This window comes from Callorhinus ursinus, unplaced genomic scaffold (genome assembly GCF_003265705.2).
Source record: "Callorhinus ursinus isolate GAN/ISIS: 27379988/994484 unplaced genomic scaffold, GSC_fseal_2.0 scaffold73, whole genome shotgun sequence".
NCBI lineage: Eukaryota > Metazoa > Chordata > Mammalia > Carnivora > Otariidae > Callorhinus > Callorhinus ursinus.
This window is the reverse complement of record NW_027397135.1, coordinates 3,867,848-3,884,489: the sequence shown is the minus strand read 5'-3', so window position 1 is coordinate 3,884,489 and position 16,642 is coordinate 3,867,848. Positions and strand designations below refer to the sequence as shown.

Sequence of the window (16,642 nt, the reverse complement as noted above, 5' to 3'; positions counted from 1 at the left end):
TTCCTTTAGAGGCTAAAGAAAGCAAAAGGGGGGTGTGGGATGGGCAGGTTTTAGTGAGCTCTATTTTGGCACCAAAACTACATGTTTTCTTCCAAATTTTCTAATTTGAGATGTAAATGTGATAGGTTATTTATTATAGGAAGTTCCTGTTGTGGCATTTTGGAAATCATCTTGATTAGTCTGGCAGGAGTTCAAAATACTTTGCATTTCACATGGAAAGTCTACACTAGTTGGAATAATTAGTTATTAGTTATTACAAAAGACACAAAAGTTGCCTTGTCAAGATTTGGTGAGAGGATCCCTGCCTCCCCCACCAACTCTGTGCATTTCGTTCGAATGGATTTTAAAAGTTGTTAATGGTTGGACCTCAAGGTAACACTGGTATCTGAGATGCAGGTTTTGCTATTGGCTTATAAAAATGGACTGAATTGTGCTCACAGATAACACCTAGCTGCTGTTTCTGGGTACTATATATATATATATATATACACATATATATATATTTAAATATTTTAAGCACAACGTCGAGAGGCATTTCAACTCAAACAGGGAGCATTGCAAACAAATTCCAGAGTCCCCCTCTGGAAAAAAACAGACTGAACAGGTTAATGGTGACCGCTTCCTTTTCCCTCTTTTCTACTCTCCTAGGCCAGTAGGTGCCTTTGCTTTTTGTAGATTTCATCGCCTCCCCAGCCTCCCCCCATCACCCTCCACTTTTCCATGTGCCCTTGAGAAGAATGAGCTGGTCTGTTCTCCAGCCTTTCGGGCACTGCACATCTGGGCACACTGATTTGCATGAGCCAACCTGCTCCCTCCCTCCCTCCCTATGGGCTTTTATTTTATTTATTCCAAGGAACACTTTACTAGGTTGACTTTTTTTTTTTTTTTTTTTTTACGTACAATTGGAGAGTCAGAATCTACTTTGGAAGGTAACTGCACCTTCCTTTCCTGACTGTGGCCTTGTCCAAGCTGACACCGAGGAGCCTGGCCCCTGTTCCCTGTGCCCATCCCTGTCTAAGGCTCCTCCTCCTGGATGTCACCAGTGTGCGTTGCTGGCTTGGCTGGGCCACGGGAGGGGCTGGTGTTAAATCTGCTAATGAGTCCAGTTTTGAATTGATCCTCAGGGACATATATTTATGTCTGAGTTAAAATAATGAATTTACATACATGTGGAAATTTGTCCCTATTTCTCCCTTTATTTGTGGTATTTAAAGTCTGGACTGGATCTTATTTTAATGGAGCTGGATAGTTGTGTTATTCTTCCGGTGTGGTTAAAGAAGCCCTGTTTTTGCCTTTTAAAACAAACATTTCGCCTTTTAAAACATTGTTTCTTTTTTTTTCCTGGAATTTGTAAAAATTAGGCAAATTTCTTACTCCAGAAATAGAATCAGTACATGCAGGGTAGGTTGTTTGATAATTTTTAATAGTGATGTTGTAGGAATGAGCACTTTCTGGGTATTATGCTTCGCGAAACATCAGCTTTTGGCTATCTACGTCTTGTGTGTGCGTGAGTGGGTGTGAGGGTGTGCGGAACTGTGTGGGCATGTGCGAGCATGAGTGTATAGGAGTGTGCCCCTGGGTGTGAGCACAGGTAAGAACGAGTGTCAGTTGGCTGCCCGTGTGGACCCTCTGGAAGGCACTGTCCTTTTGGAATTTCGGCAGCCTCTGCCCCAGAGGTCGGTCTGTCCCGTCGAAGGTGCTGCCATTCCTGCTTCTCTCACACATGCTTTGGGAGGGTTTTGGTGCCCGCTGAGTTTGTCTGGAGCCACACTGACCATGAGGTCCTCTCATGAACCTGGTTAGGGGGGACTCAGAACAGAACCAACCTAACCAGCCCTGTGGGAGCCAAGCAGTCCCTCGAGAACATTACCAGAGAAGGAGCAGTTATGATTCACGAAGTTGGTCCTGTCGTCTGAAGTAATCACGGATCCTGAACCAAACTCCCCTAGCTTTTGGCCCCGATCGGCCTGTGTCCTTGAAACACAGGTGGCCTCCTGAGCGTAAAACCTGTCCTGTTTGGGGCAAATGCTCATGAAGTTTGCAGGGCACGTGCCTGAAGGAGAGCTGTCCTGCTAACCCGGCCAGCCCTATGTTCCCAGTGTTGCAGTTTCTCCTAAGGGCTTTATAAAATGTTTATTTTAGGATAATATAAAGACCCCATCAAGTAGAAGAGAAATGGAAGCGGTGGTTTTATGCATGGATTGCAGTTCTGGAAGATTCCAGGAAAACCGGAAAACACATTTAAAGACAAGAACAAAAACCTTTTGGTTCGTGATTGCTCTGTGTGAGCAATGCTAATAATTGTACCAGGGTCCTTTGCGGATTTTCCTAACTAGTTCAGAGCCTCTTTGTAGCCCCAGGATCCTGCTCCAGGGGCTGGAATGACCCAGCCTCTTTTTTTGTTCTGCAGACTCCTACCTGGTCTCCCGCTTCCCTCCACACTTGGCTGGGGTCATCAAGCTCAACGGCGGCGGGGGTGGGGGTTCGGGTTCGGTTTGGGTTTTCCTGCACGTGGGGCTGCTGGTGTGCTGGGTATTGCTGGCAGGTGGCTGTCATGGCCTTGATCATCGGTTCTTTTGTCTGCCCTGTCTCCTGTTCTCTCTTTTCTCTTTCCAAACATTTCAGCCGTGCCTGGATACCTGCACTGAAGCTGTTCACACAAGGCACGTTAAGATCATGTCCATCCTATTGTAGCTAGTACTAATTGCTGCTATGTCCAGGGGTGTTCTTGGGCTTTCTTTACAAAGCTCTGAAAATCAGGGATTTGTCCATGAACGGCTAAAGATGAGTTTAGCCTCAAGAACCAAATGGATGTAATACATGCATTTTTTGCCCTTTCTGTCCACAATCTCATGATTAAAATCAAACAAAACAAGCAAACAAAAAAGTTTTGTTATTGGTACTGTGTTAGGTTGACTTAATTAACTTTTCCAGCCCTTATGTGCTACGATTTGTTCCCGATTGTGAACCTTCTAGCCAAACCACGCACATTCCACTGCATGTCCTTACACATCTGTTTTCTTAGTTTTCTCAGCTGAGTATCTAGTCCTAGAATAACATTCATACAGAGTTTTGTTTAAACACACACATTCGCACAGCCCAAATGTATGGTTCAAAACCTGAACAGCCTTCTAAATAAGCATTTGACTCTTAACACTGAAATTTAAAATGACACACACAAGCAAAAAGCTGTTCTGAGTCTTGTATTGGGAAAAGAGACAAGCCACGTTTGATTTTTGTAACATTGAAGAGCATTTAGTATTCTTACCCAGGAACTGCAATGTGTGTGTTTCATGTGTTTGATTTTAAGCTTTAATGTTATTTAGTAAACGTAAATGACAGAAGAAAAGACTTTTTAGTTCTCTGAGTTTTTGTTAAGTGCAATTGTGAGTGAAGGATTATTTTTGGCATCCAATATATTTCACATATACAGTGAGCGCCCACATATTAGGTGCCATTGTTTACTTAAAAACCACCAAATGTGTTAATATGCTAGCACTGCAAGTAAAATTCCTTAATAATCTGTTTGTTGCTGTTACGGATTCATTGCTTTCAAAGCTGCACGTTCTGTTTTGTAAATAGTAAATGGTTTTTTAATCCAGATATTCCAGCGTTTTAAACACTCTCCTTGTCCTGTAACATTTTCTTCCATGATTTGCAATAACTGACTTTTCGATTTGAAGTGTTTTATGTCATTTTTGGCCTATGATTTTCTTTGAAAAGAGTAATCTGATCTTTCTTATTAACTTACTATTCTGCTTTAAAAACAAGAAAGGCCCTAATAATGAACGTATGTAGGCCGTGGTCTTGGAGGTCTTTTATTGGCTCTGATGGTTATTGGGAACATACCTTAAGTGATAGAAAGCAGAAATTATTATCCTAATGGTGATGCAATGTGAAACCGGAGTTGATGGATTAATAATGGAGAGGAAGTTCCATGTTCACTTTGTTTCTTTCAAGAGGAAGGACTTGGTTCTCCTCTGCTTAAAAAAGACTCTTAAAGGTTTGTAAGGGGAGAGTGTTATGGTCTGCAAATATGTAAGGAGATACTTTTTTTTTTTTTTTTTTTTACTTTGACCTTTGGTTATTTCCTGGCCCTGGGATTTTCTTTTGAACTGTCCAGTAACATCTATCAGTGTATCGTGATAGCAATTGGTCTCCTGACTGGGAGTAAGGTGGCTCAGAGTTTTCTTGGGAATTTGGAATTCATTGGCTCTTCTCCACCATGAGCTCTTGTCTCCTTGACTTTTTTTTTTTTTTTAATGGTAAGTGAGGATGTACTTAATTCTGCTCAGAAGTGGGTGAGTAGTTGGTACCCTGTAGACTGTGAGTTTTAGTTTTCTTGTGCCTTTAGATGTTCAACACCCCCTTTTTTTTTCTTGGCCACATTTTGTTTCCTGGCACATGACAGATGGATGGGAAGGGCTGTCAGATAAAATGGATTCCAAATTATAGGATGTTGGTTAGGAGAACCCACAGGTTTGGGGATGTGAAGGCTCGGACTGAGTTCTGCGCCAGGTCTGGACTGGCTGTGGGAGTGCGGGCAAATTAACTTCTTAAAGTCTCAGTTTCCTCGTCGTTTTAGCAAGAAAGTAATGAGACCCACTTCACAGGATCTTTAGGGGATTAAGTGAGGCAGTGTCTGTAGCCTTCTGTCGGAAGAGCTTAGCAGATGTCAGCCATTGTTCTTGGACAGAGCATGTGGATGAGTTAAATGTTATGAATCCAAAACAAAAGGATTGTGTTTTCTTAAAAATACACATAGGTTTTGAAATTGAGGGGAAAATGTTTGGAAAAAGTAATTTTGAATCTGCTGGACTCTTGAAAAATAGTTCAAGATGTTTCACAAATCCTGAATGTGACCAAGTTGCACATCTTAAGGAAGGATTGATAGCAGAGTTTCTGTACCATTCTTCTGAATGGTTTCTTAAGCCAGAAAATCAGGAAGATAATTTTGAGAAAATTTATTTTGAAATTTTTTAAGTTTGAAAACTAACATTGATTATATGGCTTAGCATAAGAAACAACATGTGCATATCCCTTTTCTTGATTTTTTTTTTTTTTTTTCTGGGGTAAAGTGTTTCCCATTTAGGAGATGGTTTGTGTTGTATCGGAGTTAGATTTTATGCTTCACCTTTTTAAACCAGCTAACTAATGATGGTTAATCTGCTTCTCATAAGAGCCCTGGCTCCCTTACTCTCCACACTCACGTGTCCCTGAACCCGGCAACCTCTGATTCTTATTTAGGCTGAGTAGATCACCTTTCCTGCAGTCACCCAGGCTTGAAACCGCACCATCACCTTTGACCCCTCCGTCTCTCATGCTTCCCACATCCTACTAGTTTTGAAGTCCTGGTAGATTTTCCTCTGTAATTATTCACCCCTGTGTCCCTTCAGGCCACCCTACTGTGCTGTGCTATTTAAAACCTACTACCTCATGCCTAGACAGTTAAAATAACCTTCTATCCAATCACCTTGCCTTTGGTCTCTGCTCTTCTCATTTATGGGACTTGTTCTTGCCAAATTAATTTTTTTATGGTTCTGCTCATGCCACGCCCCTCCTCTAGAACCCTGAGTGATTCCCAGCTACATATAGAGTACTGTTCAAAACCCTTTGATTAACATTTAGGTATCTTCCAAAATCTGACCGCAGTCTGACTTTCCAGTCTGATCTGCTGCTACCATACTTTCCCATCTGTAACCCATATTTTAGCTAAATTGAAGGGCTCTTTGCTTTTGTTGATGTTGTTCTTCCATAGAATGAGTGTAAATTCTTCTCAAATGTGATGATGTCCTCCATCTCTCTCTCTCTCTCTCTCTCTCTCTCTCTCTCTCCATACGGTCTTGTGTCCTTTTGGGAACTACCTGGTAGCACTTGTTTTTTGGGTATTTTATTTATGATGATTATTTGCATGAATAGATTATATTTTAGAGAAGTTTTAGGTTTACAGAAAAATGGAGCAGAAAGTACAGAGAGTTCCCGTCCACCCCCTAACCCCCTAGATCCCCCTGTTATTTACATCTTACATTAGTATGGTGCATTTCTTAAAATTGATGGACAATATTGGCACAGTGTTATTAACTAAAGTCCATAGTTTTCGTAAGGGTCCCCTCGTGCTGTAGATCCTGTGGGCTTAGACAAATGTATAAGGACATGGAGCCACCATGACAGTATCCTACAGAATAGTTTCACTGCCTGAAAAATCCTCTGTGCTCCACTTATTCATCTCTCTCCCCTCTCCATAACACTTAATGTTTACCTTTTAGTTAAAACGTTTTTGTAATTTAAATTTTAGTTAGTTAACATACAGTGCAACTTAGAGTTCAGTGATTTATCACTTACATACAACACCCGGTGCTTATCATAAGTGCCCGCCTGAGTACCCATCACCCATCTAGCCCGTCCCCCAGCCACCTCCCTCCATCAGCCCTTGGTTTGTTCTCTGTCATTAAAAGTCTCTTATGGCTTGTTTCCCTCTTTCTCTCTCTCTCCTTTTTTTTTTTTTTTTTTCCCCCCCCCCTTCCCATATGTTCATCTGTTTTCTTTCTTAAATTCCACATATGAGTGAGATCATATGGTATTTGTCTTTCTCTGACTGACTTATTTCACTTAGCATAATACTCTCTAGCTCTATTCATGTTGTTGCAAATGGCAAGATTTCTTTCTTTTTGATGGCTGAGTAATATTCCATTATGTATATATACCACGTCTTGTTTATCCATTCATCGGTCAATAGACATTTGGGCTTTCTCCAATTTGGCTAGTGTTGATAATGCTGCTATATACATCAGGGTGCATGTACCCCTTCAAATCTGTATGTTTATATCCTTTGGGTAAATACCTAGTAGTGCAATTGCTGAGTCGTACAGTAGCTCTATTTTTAACTTCTTGAGGACCCTCTGCACTAATCTCCAGACTGGCTGCACCAGCTTGCATTCCCACCAACAGTGCAAGAAGTCTCCTCTTTCTCCACATCCTCGCCAACATTTGTTTCCTGTGTTCTTGATTTTAGCCATTCTGACAGGTGTGAGGTGATGTCTCATTGTGGTTTTCATTTGTATTTCCTTAGTTAAAATTTTTTGAAAGTAGCACCTGGTTTGTACCCCCCACGCCCCACCCCCCTTCAGTGTCTTGTGCTGGGAGGTCTCCAGCGGACATTCAGTGGGCCTGCACGGTACGATGCACAAGCCTGCCGGGACTTACGGCTGCTCCACGCGGACAGGGGGACATGTGGAGCCCAGCGGCAGTGTTAATGCTGGGGCTTGAATCCCAGCTCTGTCGCTTCATTGCTGTGTGATTTTAGGCTAATTACTTAACATCTCTGAGGCTGGCACCATGAGTAACCCACCATGTCAGCTATTATTTGTACTAGGCTCTTTTGAGCATAAGTCGACAGGATTTTATTCACGGGCACCTATCATCTCGTTCTTTCAGCACAACATCATTTGGAAATAATCTAGGAGTGGGTAAACTTTAATCTGATCAAGAGAATTAGAGGGTACTGGTTTGCAGAAAACTCTTAAAATATGGTCCTCAGGACATAGTTTAACAGGCAGGTAAACGGATGACAGGAGCTGTGATCAGCAAACTGCCTCGAATCACTGGTCCGGAAATTGGCACACGTTTGGATTTAACTAATCAAATGCTTTCAGGGTCTACTTCTCATTCATAAATATTCATTCAAATTATGGGATGAAATCAGTAAATCTGTGCTAATGGGCTTCCCTGAGGGCAAGGCTCCTTTTTCTCGTGTAAATAACTATTGGATTTCTCTTCTAAAAGGACAATTCTTGGGCACTCAGATAAATGAGGAATGAATATCAAACCCATCTTGCCAGAGCTTTCCAAACTTGGGAATAAAAAGCCACTGCATGTGGAAAGTTTCTGGGCTGCTTTGATTACTTGTGATCAAGTGATGTGGTTATTTCACATTTCCAGAAATAAACCGGTCAGAATCAGAAACAGTAACTGGAACAGTAACAGCAACAGCTCAGGGCCAAAATGGCGCTTGTGGGTGGGCATGCTCCCTCTGGGGAGGTGGCTCAGTGGCCTCTGCCTCTTTTGGCCCAGGTGGGGGAAGGGCCTGCGTGTCCAGGCAGCTTGCAAGATGGGATGCTAGAGGGTTGCCACACTGAGTGCTGGGTCCACCAGGGTCCCAGGCGGAGAAGGAGGCGGGGGGATGGTAAAAGCAAAAATTCCTGTGTTGTTTACGTGGAAATCTTTCCACATATATCTGTCGTCATTCACATTTATTTAAGAAAACCGGGGCGCCTGGGTGGCTCAGTCAGTTGAGTGTCTGCCTTGGGCTCAGGTCGTGATCACAGGGTCCTGGGATCGAGCCCCGCATCGGGCTCCCTGCTCAGCGGGGAGTCTGCTTCTCCCTTTCCCTCTGCCTCTCCCCCTGCTTGTGTGCTCTCTCTGTCAAATAAAATCTTAAAAAAATAAAAATAAAAAAAACTTACATGGTGCATAATTCACTCTCTTCGTTGTGCATTTCTGTGAGTTTTGACAAATCGATAAAGTCACGTACCCACCACCGCAGTCAGGACACAGGTCCAGCACCCCAACCCCCGAAAATTTGACAAATACTTCTTTTTTAAACTTGGCTTAGCAATACATGCCCTAAGAGTCACCAGTAATAACAGGAAGCATTAGAACTACAGTTGCTGCTTGACGTTACGTGTATTTCATGTTTTTAAAAAGTCCATGATTTTTTTTTTTAGGCCCTGTTTGCATAGTTTTTCCCTCTCTTTTTAAATATTTCATGTTGAATTGGTAGTGGAAGTAAAATGTTCTTGAAAATTGCCCAGAAATATATGACCTAGTGTCTCTGTTAGTCTGTCTTTTCTGAGTGTCCAGTCAATGTATTGTTTCCTTTTAGGCCAATTTAAAATATCCTTTTACTTAAAACTACAAAGCACTCCTATTAAAGAGGGCTTTTTCTGCTGTTGTTTTGCCTCTATGAATTAATTGCACAAGAATGCTAGATCAGAATATGTAATGCACCTCCCACCTAGAGAAAAAATAGCAAAGCCTTTGTTAAATCTGTTTTCTTTCTTTCTTTTTTTTTCTTTTCTTTCCTTTGTTTTTTTGTTTGTTTGTTTTTGGTTTTTTTTTGATAACTTTCTTCTTTTTCCCCTCTACTTTTATAGATGGGACTTCATCTGAGGTAGGGGAAATTTTTATTATAAAAGTTCTTCCTACTCTGACTTAGACTGTTGTTTTTTTTTCCTTTTTCACTCCTTTTTTTTTTTTTTTAACCCCTTTTCTTTTACTCTTTCCTCTTCTCGGGCTCTCTGTCTCTCTGTCTTTTTTTTTTTTTTTCCCCTTTAGTTGTAGAAAGTTGAGTTCCATCCCAATTATTAAATCTTAGGAGACCATTCCCACATGGTTCCGTAAATGGTAGCTTCATCCCGCGTCCTTTCATCTCTTCCCCTGCTCTCTGGCTTGACAGTTGAAAAGGTCTGGCTGTGCCACACAATGGTTTGATTGGTTTCTCTGGGGGAGACTTTTCCCTGGCTCATCATTCGCCAGGCAGGTGGACCAGAAAGTCTCTTGATTCTTTTGTTGCCTCTCAAAGTCCGAGGTCTTTGACTGAATAAATCCGCCGTCATGGGATAATTTGCTAAAAGGAGCCTGGAAGATGTGAGAGAAAAGCCTCCCGACTTGGGTGCTGCATTAATGAAGTAACGGAGCCTTGGAGTTTGCAATGGAAAAATCACCAGGAATGCAGTGGGTGGAGACGGGCTTCTTTTATTTCCCATAATAAACTTTTAGTTCTATCATTTAAAGCATGCCTGCCCCTCTGCTTGTCCGCTGGCCCACTGTGCCTGCATTTGCACCCCTGTTTAAGGGGACAGCCCCGTCCGGCTGGAAGCCGTTTGGGCGCTCTCTCTAGTTCGTCATTAGATTATTACCAGTGGATGGAAAGCGTTCCATATGACAGGACTAAGGTTGAGTTAACACAGGACGAAAAGTAATTTACAGATAGGCTGTCCCCAGCCATCTTTGTAGCCCCTGATAAGGTTTCATTTCAGAATGGATAGGCGACATTTCCCCTCACGGACTCATTCCGCGACACCTGTGATAACAGCTTCTGGATCCTAATTGAAATTGGTTTCAAAATGGATTTTCACTTTTCTCTGTCTGTGGAAAATATTGAATGGACTCAGAGCTGCCACAGAGAACCCCGGACCTTGGAAAATGGAGCGGGAAGCCAGGATCATCTTTCATAACAGTGTCGATGATATGACAGTTTTGTTATCTGTCTTATTAATGAAATCATTGATCACCTGATGAGGGAGATAATACACTACCTTCCACCGTGTTCATGAAGCTCAATTAGATTTGTATTACAAATAAGGAGGGGGAGGAAAAAAACAAACAATGGAACTAAAGTAGTAAAGATCACTTAAAACTTTTCATTCCCAAAGGGACCATTTCAGATCAGGACATTCCCAATGACTGTAATCCAAGTCATTTTGAAATTATTGCAGCCAAGGAGACATTCCATGACCACCTTTTTGGCCAGTGTGGAGTAACCCGTGTTTTTAGTAAAGATTCATTAAGTGAAATTCAAAAGTCGGCGGGGGAGTGGGGCTCGTGTGGGGGTAGGGGGGAGTTCTGAATGAAGTGCTTTGGAATGAGCAGAATGAGAAAAACAAAATCCGCAGAACTTCTTCCCTCCCCATGGTGAAGGGATTTGGGGCTTGTCCGGGGTAGGTCCAGTGGATAAGGAAAACCAAACTTAAAGAAAAGTAGCTTATTGTCTGCTCCTCTCTTAAAGCGCTTTGGGAATCCTAGTAAGATGGGAATTCGATTTGGATTTAATGAGGTGGCTCTATTGTTTGGGGTCGGGCTGCCCTGGAATGTGCTCTCTGTTCCTCCCCAAGGAGGGGATGAGAGGCTGATGACTGCTCATGTTTCACGGTGAACTGTACTCCTAGGTGTTTCTCCTTTCTCCTTGCCAGCAAGGATCAATCCGGTCCCATCTGAGCTTGAAAGAGGAGCTGTGATCAAAGGCTCTAATGATGTCACTGATCTCTGGTGATTGATTAGGAACAGAAGTTCTGGGGAATTCTGCCTTATAATTCCTTATATTTCCTTATCATTTCAGATTCATTAGTGTCTCCCATTCCGGGAGCTAGCTGCTAATCTGCAAAATTACAAAAACGAATGATAGAAAAAACAACGTATTTTTCTTCTGGATCTGTCTGTGTCTATTTTTAAGTTTATTGGAACCATGGCTCCATTTTGTAAGCAACCTTCCCCTTTAAGTGTACTGCAGAGAAATAGAATTCCTTCTATAAGTCGGGATACGTATTTTGGAATTCTACATGTAGATTGGGACAATATCATTTGGGAGTGAAAGCATTTACATTGTTTCCAAAGCAGTCTAATCATATAGAAGGTAGTTATACATTAGGTAGGCAATCATTAAATCTATTTGAATGTTTAATTACCTTGGAAATTTAGGATTTTAGGATTTTAAAAATCCTTTCAGTTATTTTTATGGAACTAGTTAACATTTTCCTCTTGCTAGTCAAAAATAAAAGTCAGTGCATTCCATGCCCCAAGAAGTGAGAAACTGGGACAACTGGGGAAGATTCAACTTGGAAGGAAATAAAAAAAAAAAAAAAACCCAAGAGTGAGCGAGAGATCTCTTTCTGGAACTGCTCTCGACTCTACTGTAACTATTGGCTTAGGTCCACCTAGAGTAGGGATTGATTGCGAAAGCACTGGAAAGAATTCTGTTTTGGAAGGCACTGCAGCCTAAGAAAGAAAAGTTGAATGGAAAATGGAGAATGTACAATATTATTAAAGTTACCGTTACCTTGTGTGGTTTGCTGTGGGTTGTCAAGAACTGTTGCTTCATGCTTGCTTACAGCTAATTCCCTTCACGGAAAACTTCATTTTGAGAACTGCTCTGAGTAGGACTGATAAATGCGTTCATAGTCTAGGGTGAGTGTGTAAGGAGGAGAGATCATGCAAATGAGCCTTTGGGAGAAGTAGTGAGGTAATTATGAATCCTAAGCTGCAAGGGTTGTCAGAGACTCTCCTTTCACAGAATATGTGTGTCCTCTTGACAGTGATAAGAAAAATAATCCTGGACCCTTGCCTATAACCAAAAGAGAACTTCTAGAGAGAACGGAACAATGGCATGGTTAAAATAAGGGAATTTCCAACAATGTAAACATTTTCTGGTAAAATATGCACCTAATATTCAGTTGAAGATTTCTTCCAAGCATTTAAAAGCTAGAGAACACACAGTGGCCCATTTCACATTAAGTTTAAATCAAATCTGTCTTGAAAAACTAATGTTTCTAGGCTTGTTTTCAAATCCTGGCAAGTTGCAGAGCAGTAGAAAAGTTCCTTTCCTATAAATGTTGACAGCAGTTCCGGTGGAGGCTAACAATGTTTTATAAATAGAGTTTACTTAGCAAAAACCATATGTATGCCTAGTGAAATAACCTCACATTTATTTATGTTTTGATTTATAGAAAACATGTGCCCCTTGACAAAGCCTTTGGGCTCTTTTCCGCAATTAAAAGGAATCACGTTTGAAAAAAAAATAGCTACCATCTTAATGGGAAACTTTTTCACATAAATTCAAAGCACCTTCTTTGATCAGTTTCACACAAATTGAGACTATTTCCATCCATCAGTTTAACCCCCCAAACTGGGTGAATTGAAGGAAAAAAAGATGCTTATAAACACACACACCCCCAGCATACATATTGGTTGAATATTGGGGAATCCAAGGGTGTAAAAGGCTGGATAACAGGACAGTGGCAGTATGCCCTTGCAGCAGGAAAATTTCTGTTGTTGCTTCTTCCTGCTGGTGACTAGTGTTGGTATAGCATGAAGTCATAGTCCTCTGGTTTGCTTTGTTGTTTTTTAGACTGCAGAGGGCGAACATGGTCCTATATGTACCTGTTGCTAGGTCTTCATCTGGCTATCAGAAAAGTATCTATACCTTCATTCTCTTTCCCACAACAATAGATGAGAAAGAGAGGGAGAAGCAAGTGCTTTGTAAATTCCTTATCTAGTTCCTTTTTCTTCTCGAAAATTATATGAGCTGGGGCCAGGCTATAAAATACCACTTAATTACCATGCTGGACTAGATCAATGACTTTTGTACTGTTGATGCTGGACGGTGGGGGGATTGGAGGCAGAGAGAAAGTCAGTGTTTAAAGATAGAAATTTGATCATACATTAGTATATTTTTCATATACTAATGAAACAAGTATAAATCTTACATATAGCTGCTGGTTTAATTTTGTACCTTGTTTTAATTTGGGAAGCTTTTCATTTTTAAGTACAAACGAGGGACTGTATGTGCTTAGAAAAAGAGAGTTAAATTTTTATCGAAAATCTTTCTCATGAAGGTAGTGTCAGTTTTCCAAGCCCTAGGAAAGCCTAGTTCCTGCCTCCATGCAGTTGGGAATGATTTCTATTGAGCATAGTGGGAATTATTTCAAGAGCAACATGGCCTCAAACAAATGAACCATCTTTTTCAGCATGGGGGCTTAAATGGCAGTCCAGGACCCCTTGAGGTTCATGGATAGGCTCCAGAAAATGGACCAACCCTTCAAAATTATTTTAGGCAGTACTTTCTGGGCATGTGCCTGTGCCCTCTTTGTTTGGATTCTTAAAAACATTCATGACATAGTTGCCAGAAGCACTTGTCTATAGGATGATTTTGCAGCTCTAACTTTCTTTAGGAAAACATTCATTGAATGATTAGAATGGCTCTTTGAAGGAATGATTGTCTATGAGATGAGAACCCTACAGTGATTAGGGACCAGGAAACTGTATCTTTCTCATATAACATGTGAAGTGATAACCAGAGTTGTGACTCAGCTTAGTTGATAGGGGCTTCACATTAAGAATGAAGAAGATTCTGCATGCACATCACTTTATCTCTTTAAATGAACTTGGGTATGTGATTTAAAGAGGTTTTCCCCCTCAAAAACTCTGTCTCTAGGATCTCCACCTTAGGTTCCCCAGGAATTTAGAAGAAGGAGCTTGAAAAGAGTGAGTTAATATAATTTAAGTTTAGAAAGGAAAACCCAGGGGCGCCTGGGTAGCTTAGTTTGTTTAGCGTCCGACTCTTGATTTTGGCTCAGGTCATGATCTCAGGGTTGTGGGATCGAACCCTACATTGGGCTCCGTGCTCAGTGTGGAGTTTGATTGTCCCTCTGCTCCCCCCCATCCCCTCTTGCACACACTCGCTTTCTCCCTCTCAAATAAATAAGTAAAATCTTCAAAAAAAAAAAAAAGAAATCTACAGTTCTTTCAAATTGATCTGTACAGGTCATATGCATGTGTCCGTCTTGGGTTAAAAGCTACTGATGAGTTTGTTTAGGCCACAGTGTGCTGTCCCATTGGTAAGTCGAGACCACCCCAGGTGTTTCGAAGGGCAGTCTATAGATACCAGTTTCAGGTGCAAATCCAACGTTTTTACCCGATTTTGACTGAATTGCTGATAATTGCAGGTAATTGTCACAAAAGCAGTAGATCCTCTGAAATCTGAGATGCGTGCTTTAGCCCTGGTTTCATTAATTACCGACCTGACTTCCGGCACTCATCTTCCTGGGAGGACACGGTCAAAGTCTGTGTTTGGACTCCTCTGCTGGAGGAGCATTTCGCCTTTTGTATGGCTAACTCTTCGCAGACCGTGGCCCTCTTTTAAACCTCCTGAACATCCTCATAGAGCGCTCTGCATGGTTTTCTGTTCGGCATCTGGTTTGACACAGTTCTATTTCAGCATGGCTTCAATGAGGGCATTTGCAAATTTCTTTGATGCTAATTTACTTGCTTTAAACTCTTCAAAGTGGAAAAAAGAAACAAAGCCAGGAGCACAATAAACTTGGATTACCAGGTTCCTAAACACCAAACCTCTCAAATAACCCATATTTGTCATTATTTTTTGAGAGTGGTATTTGTAGGCTGAAGCTGGGGAACACTGTTACTGTCGCCCTTCAGATACAGCCGAGGACAGGGGGCTCAGCCAAAGGCCGGAGGACGTATGTAATGTGAGATGGTACCACACCATGTAAGGAGGATGACGTGGTCCATGATACAGAGATTAGTCAAATAATGCCTTTTGGAAAGTGTTTCCATGAAAATGGAAACTAAGGAGTATGAGCAATGAGGGGCACCTCTGCTTAAGTAACATCTAGGCAGCTTGCCCCCTAGAGCCTGAGACCTTAGTACCGCTTACCTGGTTTTCTGCTGTCCTCTCAAACTTTTGGTGCATTCATTTTTATTAAAGGAACACCTGCTCGTTGGGAAATCCAGAAAGGCACCCAGAAACACGGGCATTGTTAACGCTTGGGCTTATTTTCAGTCTTTGTCTCTCTGTTCACGGTCTCTGTCGTGTTCAGGTAGCCCACCTTGGGGACACTTCCCACGTCATGTACCACTCTCCTGCAGCTTGATGTGGCTGGTGATGCGATGCATTCCCCCAATCCCCTCTTGCTGGCTGTTGACATTTTCCTTTTCTTTTTCTAATTGTAAATGAGGATATGATGAAAATGCTAAAAAATTCGGTGTGGTTTGACCGCAACTCACCACATTCGTTTCAAGAATTGGAGCAACTTAGATTTCCGTCAAGCTGTTTCTGTGAGTGCTCATTCTCAGAGACCCTTGGCAGCATAATAGGGTAGGTGAAAACGTCCCCTCGTTTCTTAAAAGTTTCTAACGGAAGGATAAGATGCAGATAGAAAAGCACACATGGCATGTGGGAGCAGCTTGATGAATTTTCCCAAAGTGGATGCATCGTCCAGACAGCATACAGGTTCAGACAAAAAGACCAGCAGCCCCCGGAAAGGTGCCTGCTAGGCTGCTCCTGCTGTTCCAAGTTGCTCTGTTTATCCATTCTGCGGCTGATGGGCATTTGGATGGTTTCCAGGGTTTGGCTGTTTGGGACGTTGGCTGTTGGGTACTTGATGTTTGGTAGACCTGGGCACACGTTTCTTTTGGGTACACAGCTGGGAGTGAAATGACTGCTCTGGAGAGGGTGCATATATTTAGCTGTAGGACGCTCTGCCTCCTGGTTTTCCCACGTGGTTTTACGGATTTGCTCCTTGTTTTTGCCAGCACTAGGTTATGTCCCATATTTCTCATTTTAGCTCTTCTGGTTGGCCATGTAGTGGTTTTCAGGTGTGGCTTTACCTTGTCCCTGATGTCTAAGGGAGTTAAGCATCTTTTTAGATATTTACTGTTCATTTGGATATCCTCTTTGGTGGTGAAATGTCAAAATCTTTTTTTTTTAAATTTTAATTCTTTGGGGATAAATAATTATTTGCCAGCTGTCCTATCACTGATTTGAAATGATACTTGGTATCTGACACTGCCTTACTATATTTTATGCCTTTTTCTGTTTTATTCTATTGACCTGCCTATTCTTTAGCCAAGTGCTACCTTCTTTCAGACGTTACAACGTATGATACATTTTATCTGAGAGTGCCCATTATCTTTTATTATTGTTCCTTTTCAAATGCTTCTTGGCTCTTTTTTAGTTTTTTCTTCTAGGTGAACTTTAGGGACACCTTTTGGGATTGTGTTCTTCATGAACTCATATATATATATGTGTGTGTGTATATATATATATGTGTATATATATATATATATATAT

General features: G+C 41.5%; 1 protein-coding gene across 2 annotated transcripts in view; it reads left to right on the top strand.

Annotated features, from left to right (window-relative positions):
- GLI3 (GLI family zinc finger 3) overlaps positions 1-16,642 on the top strand; it is a 267,733-nt gene that overhangs the window by 14,630 nt on the left and 236,461 nt on the right. The gene's annotated exons all lie outside the window — the stretch shown is intronic.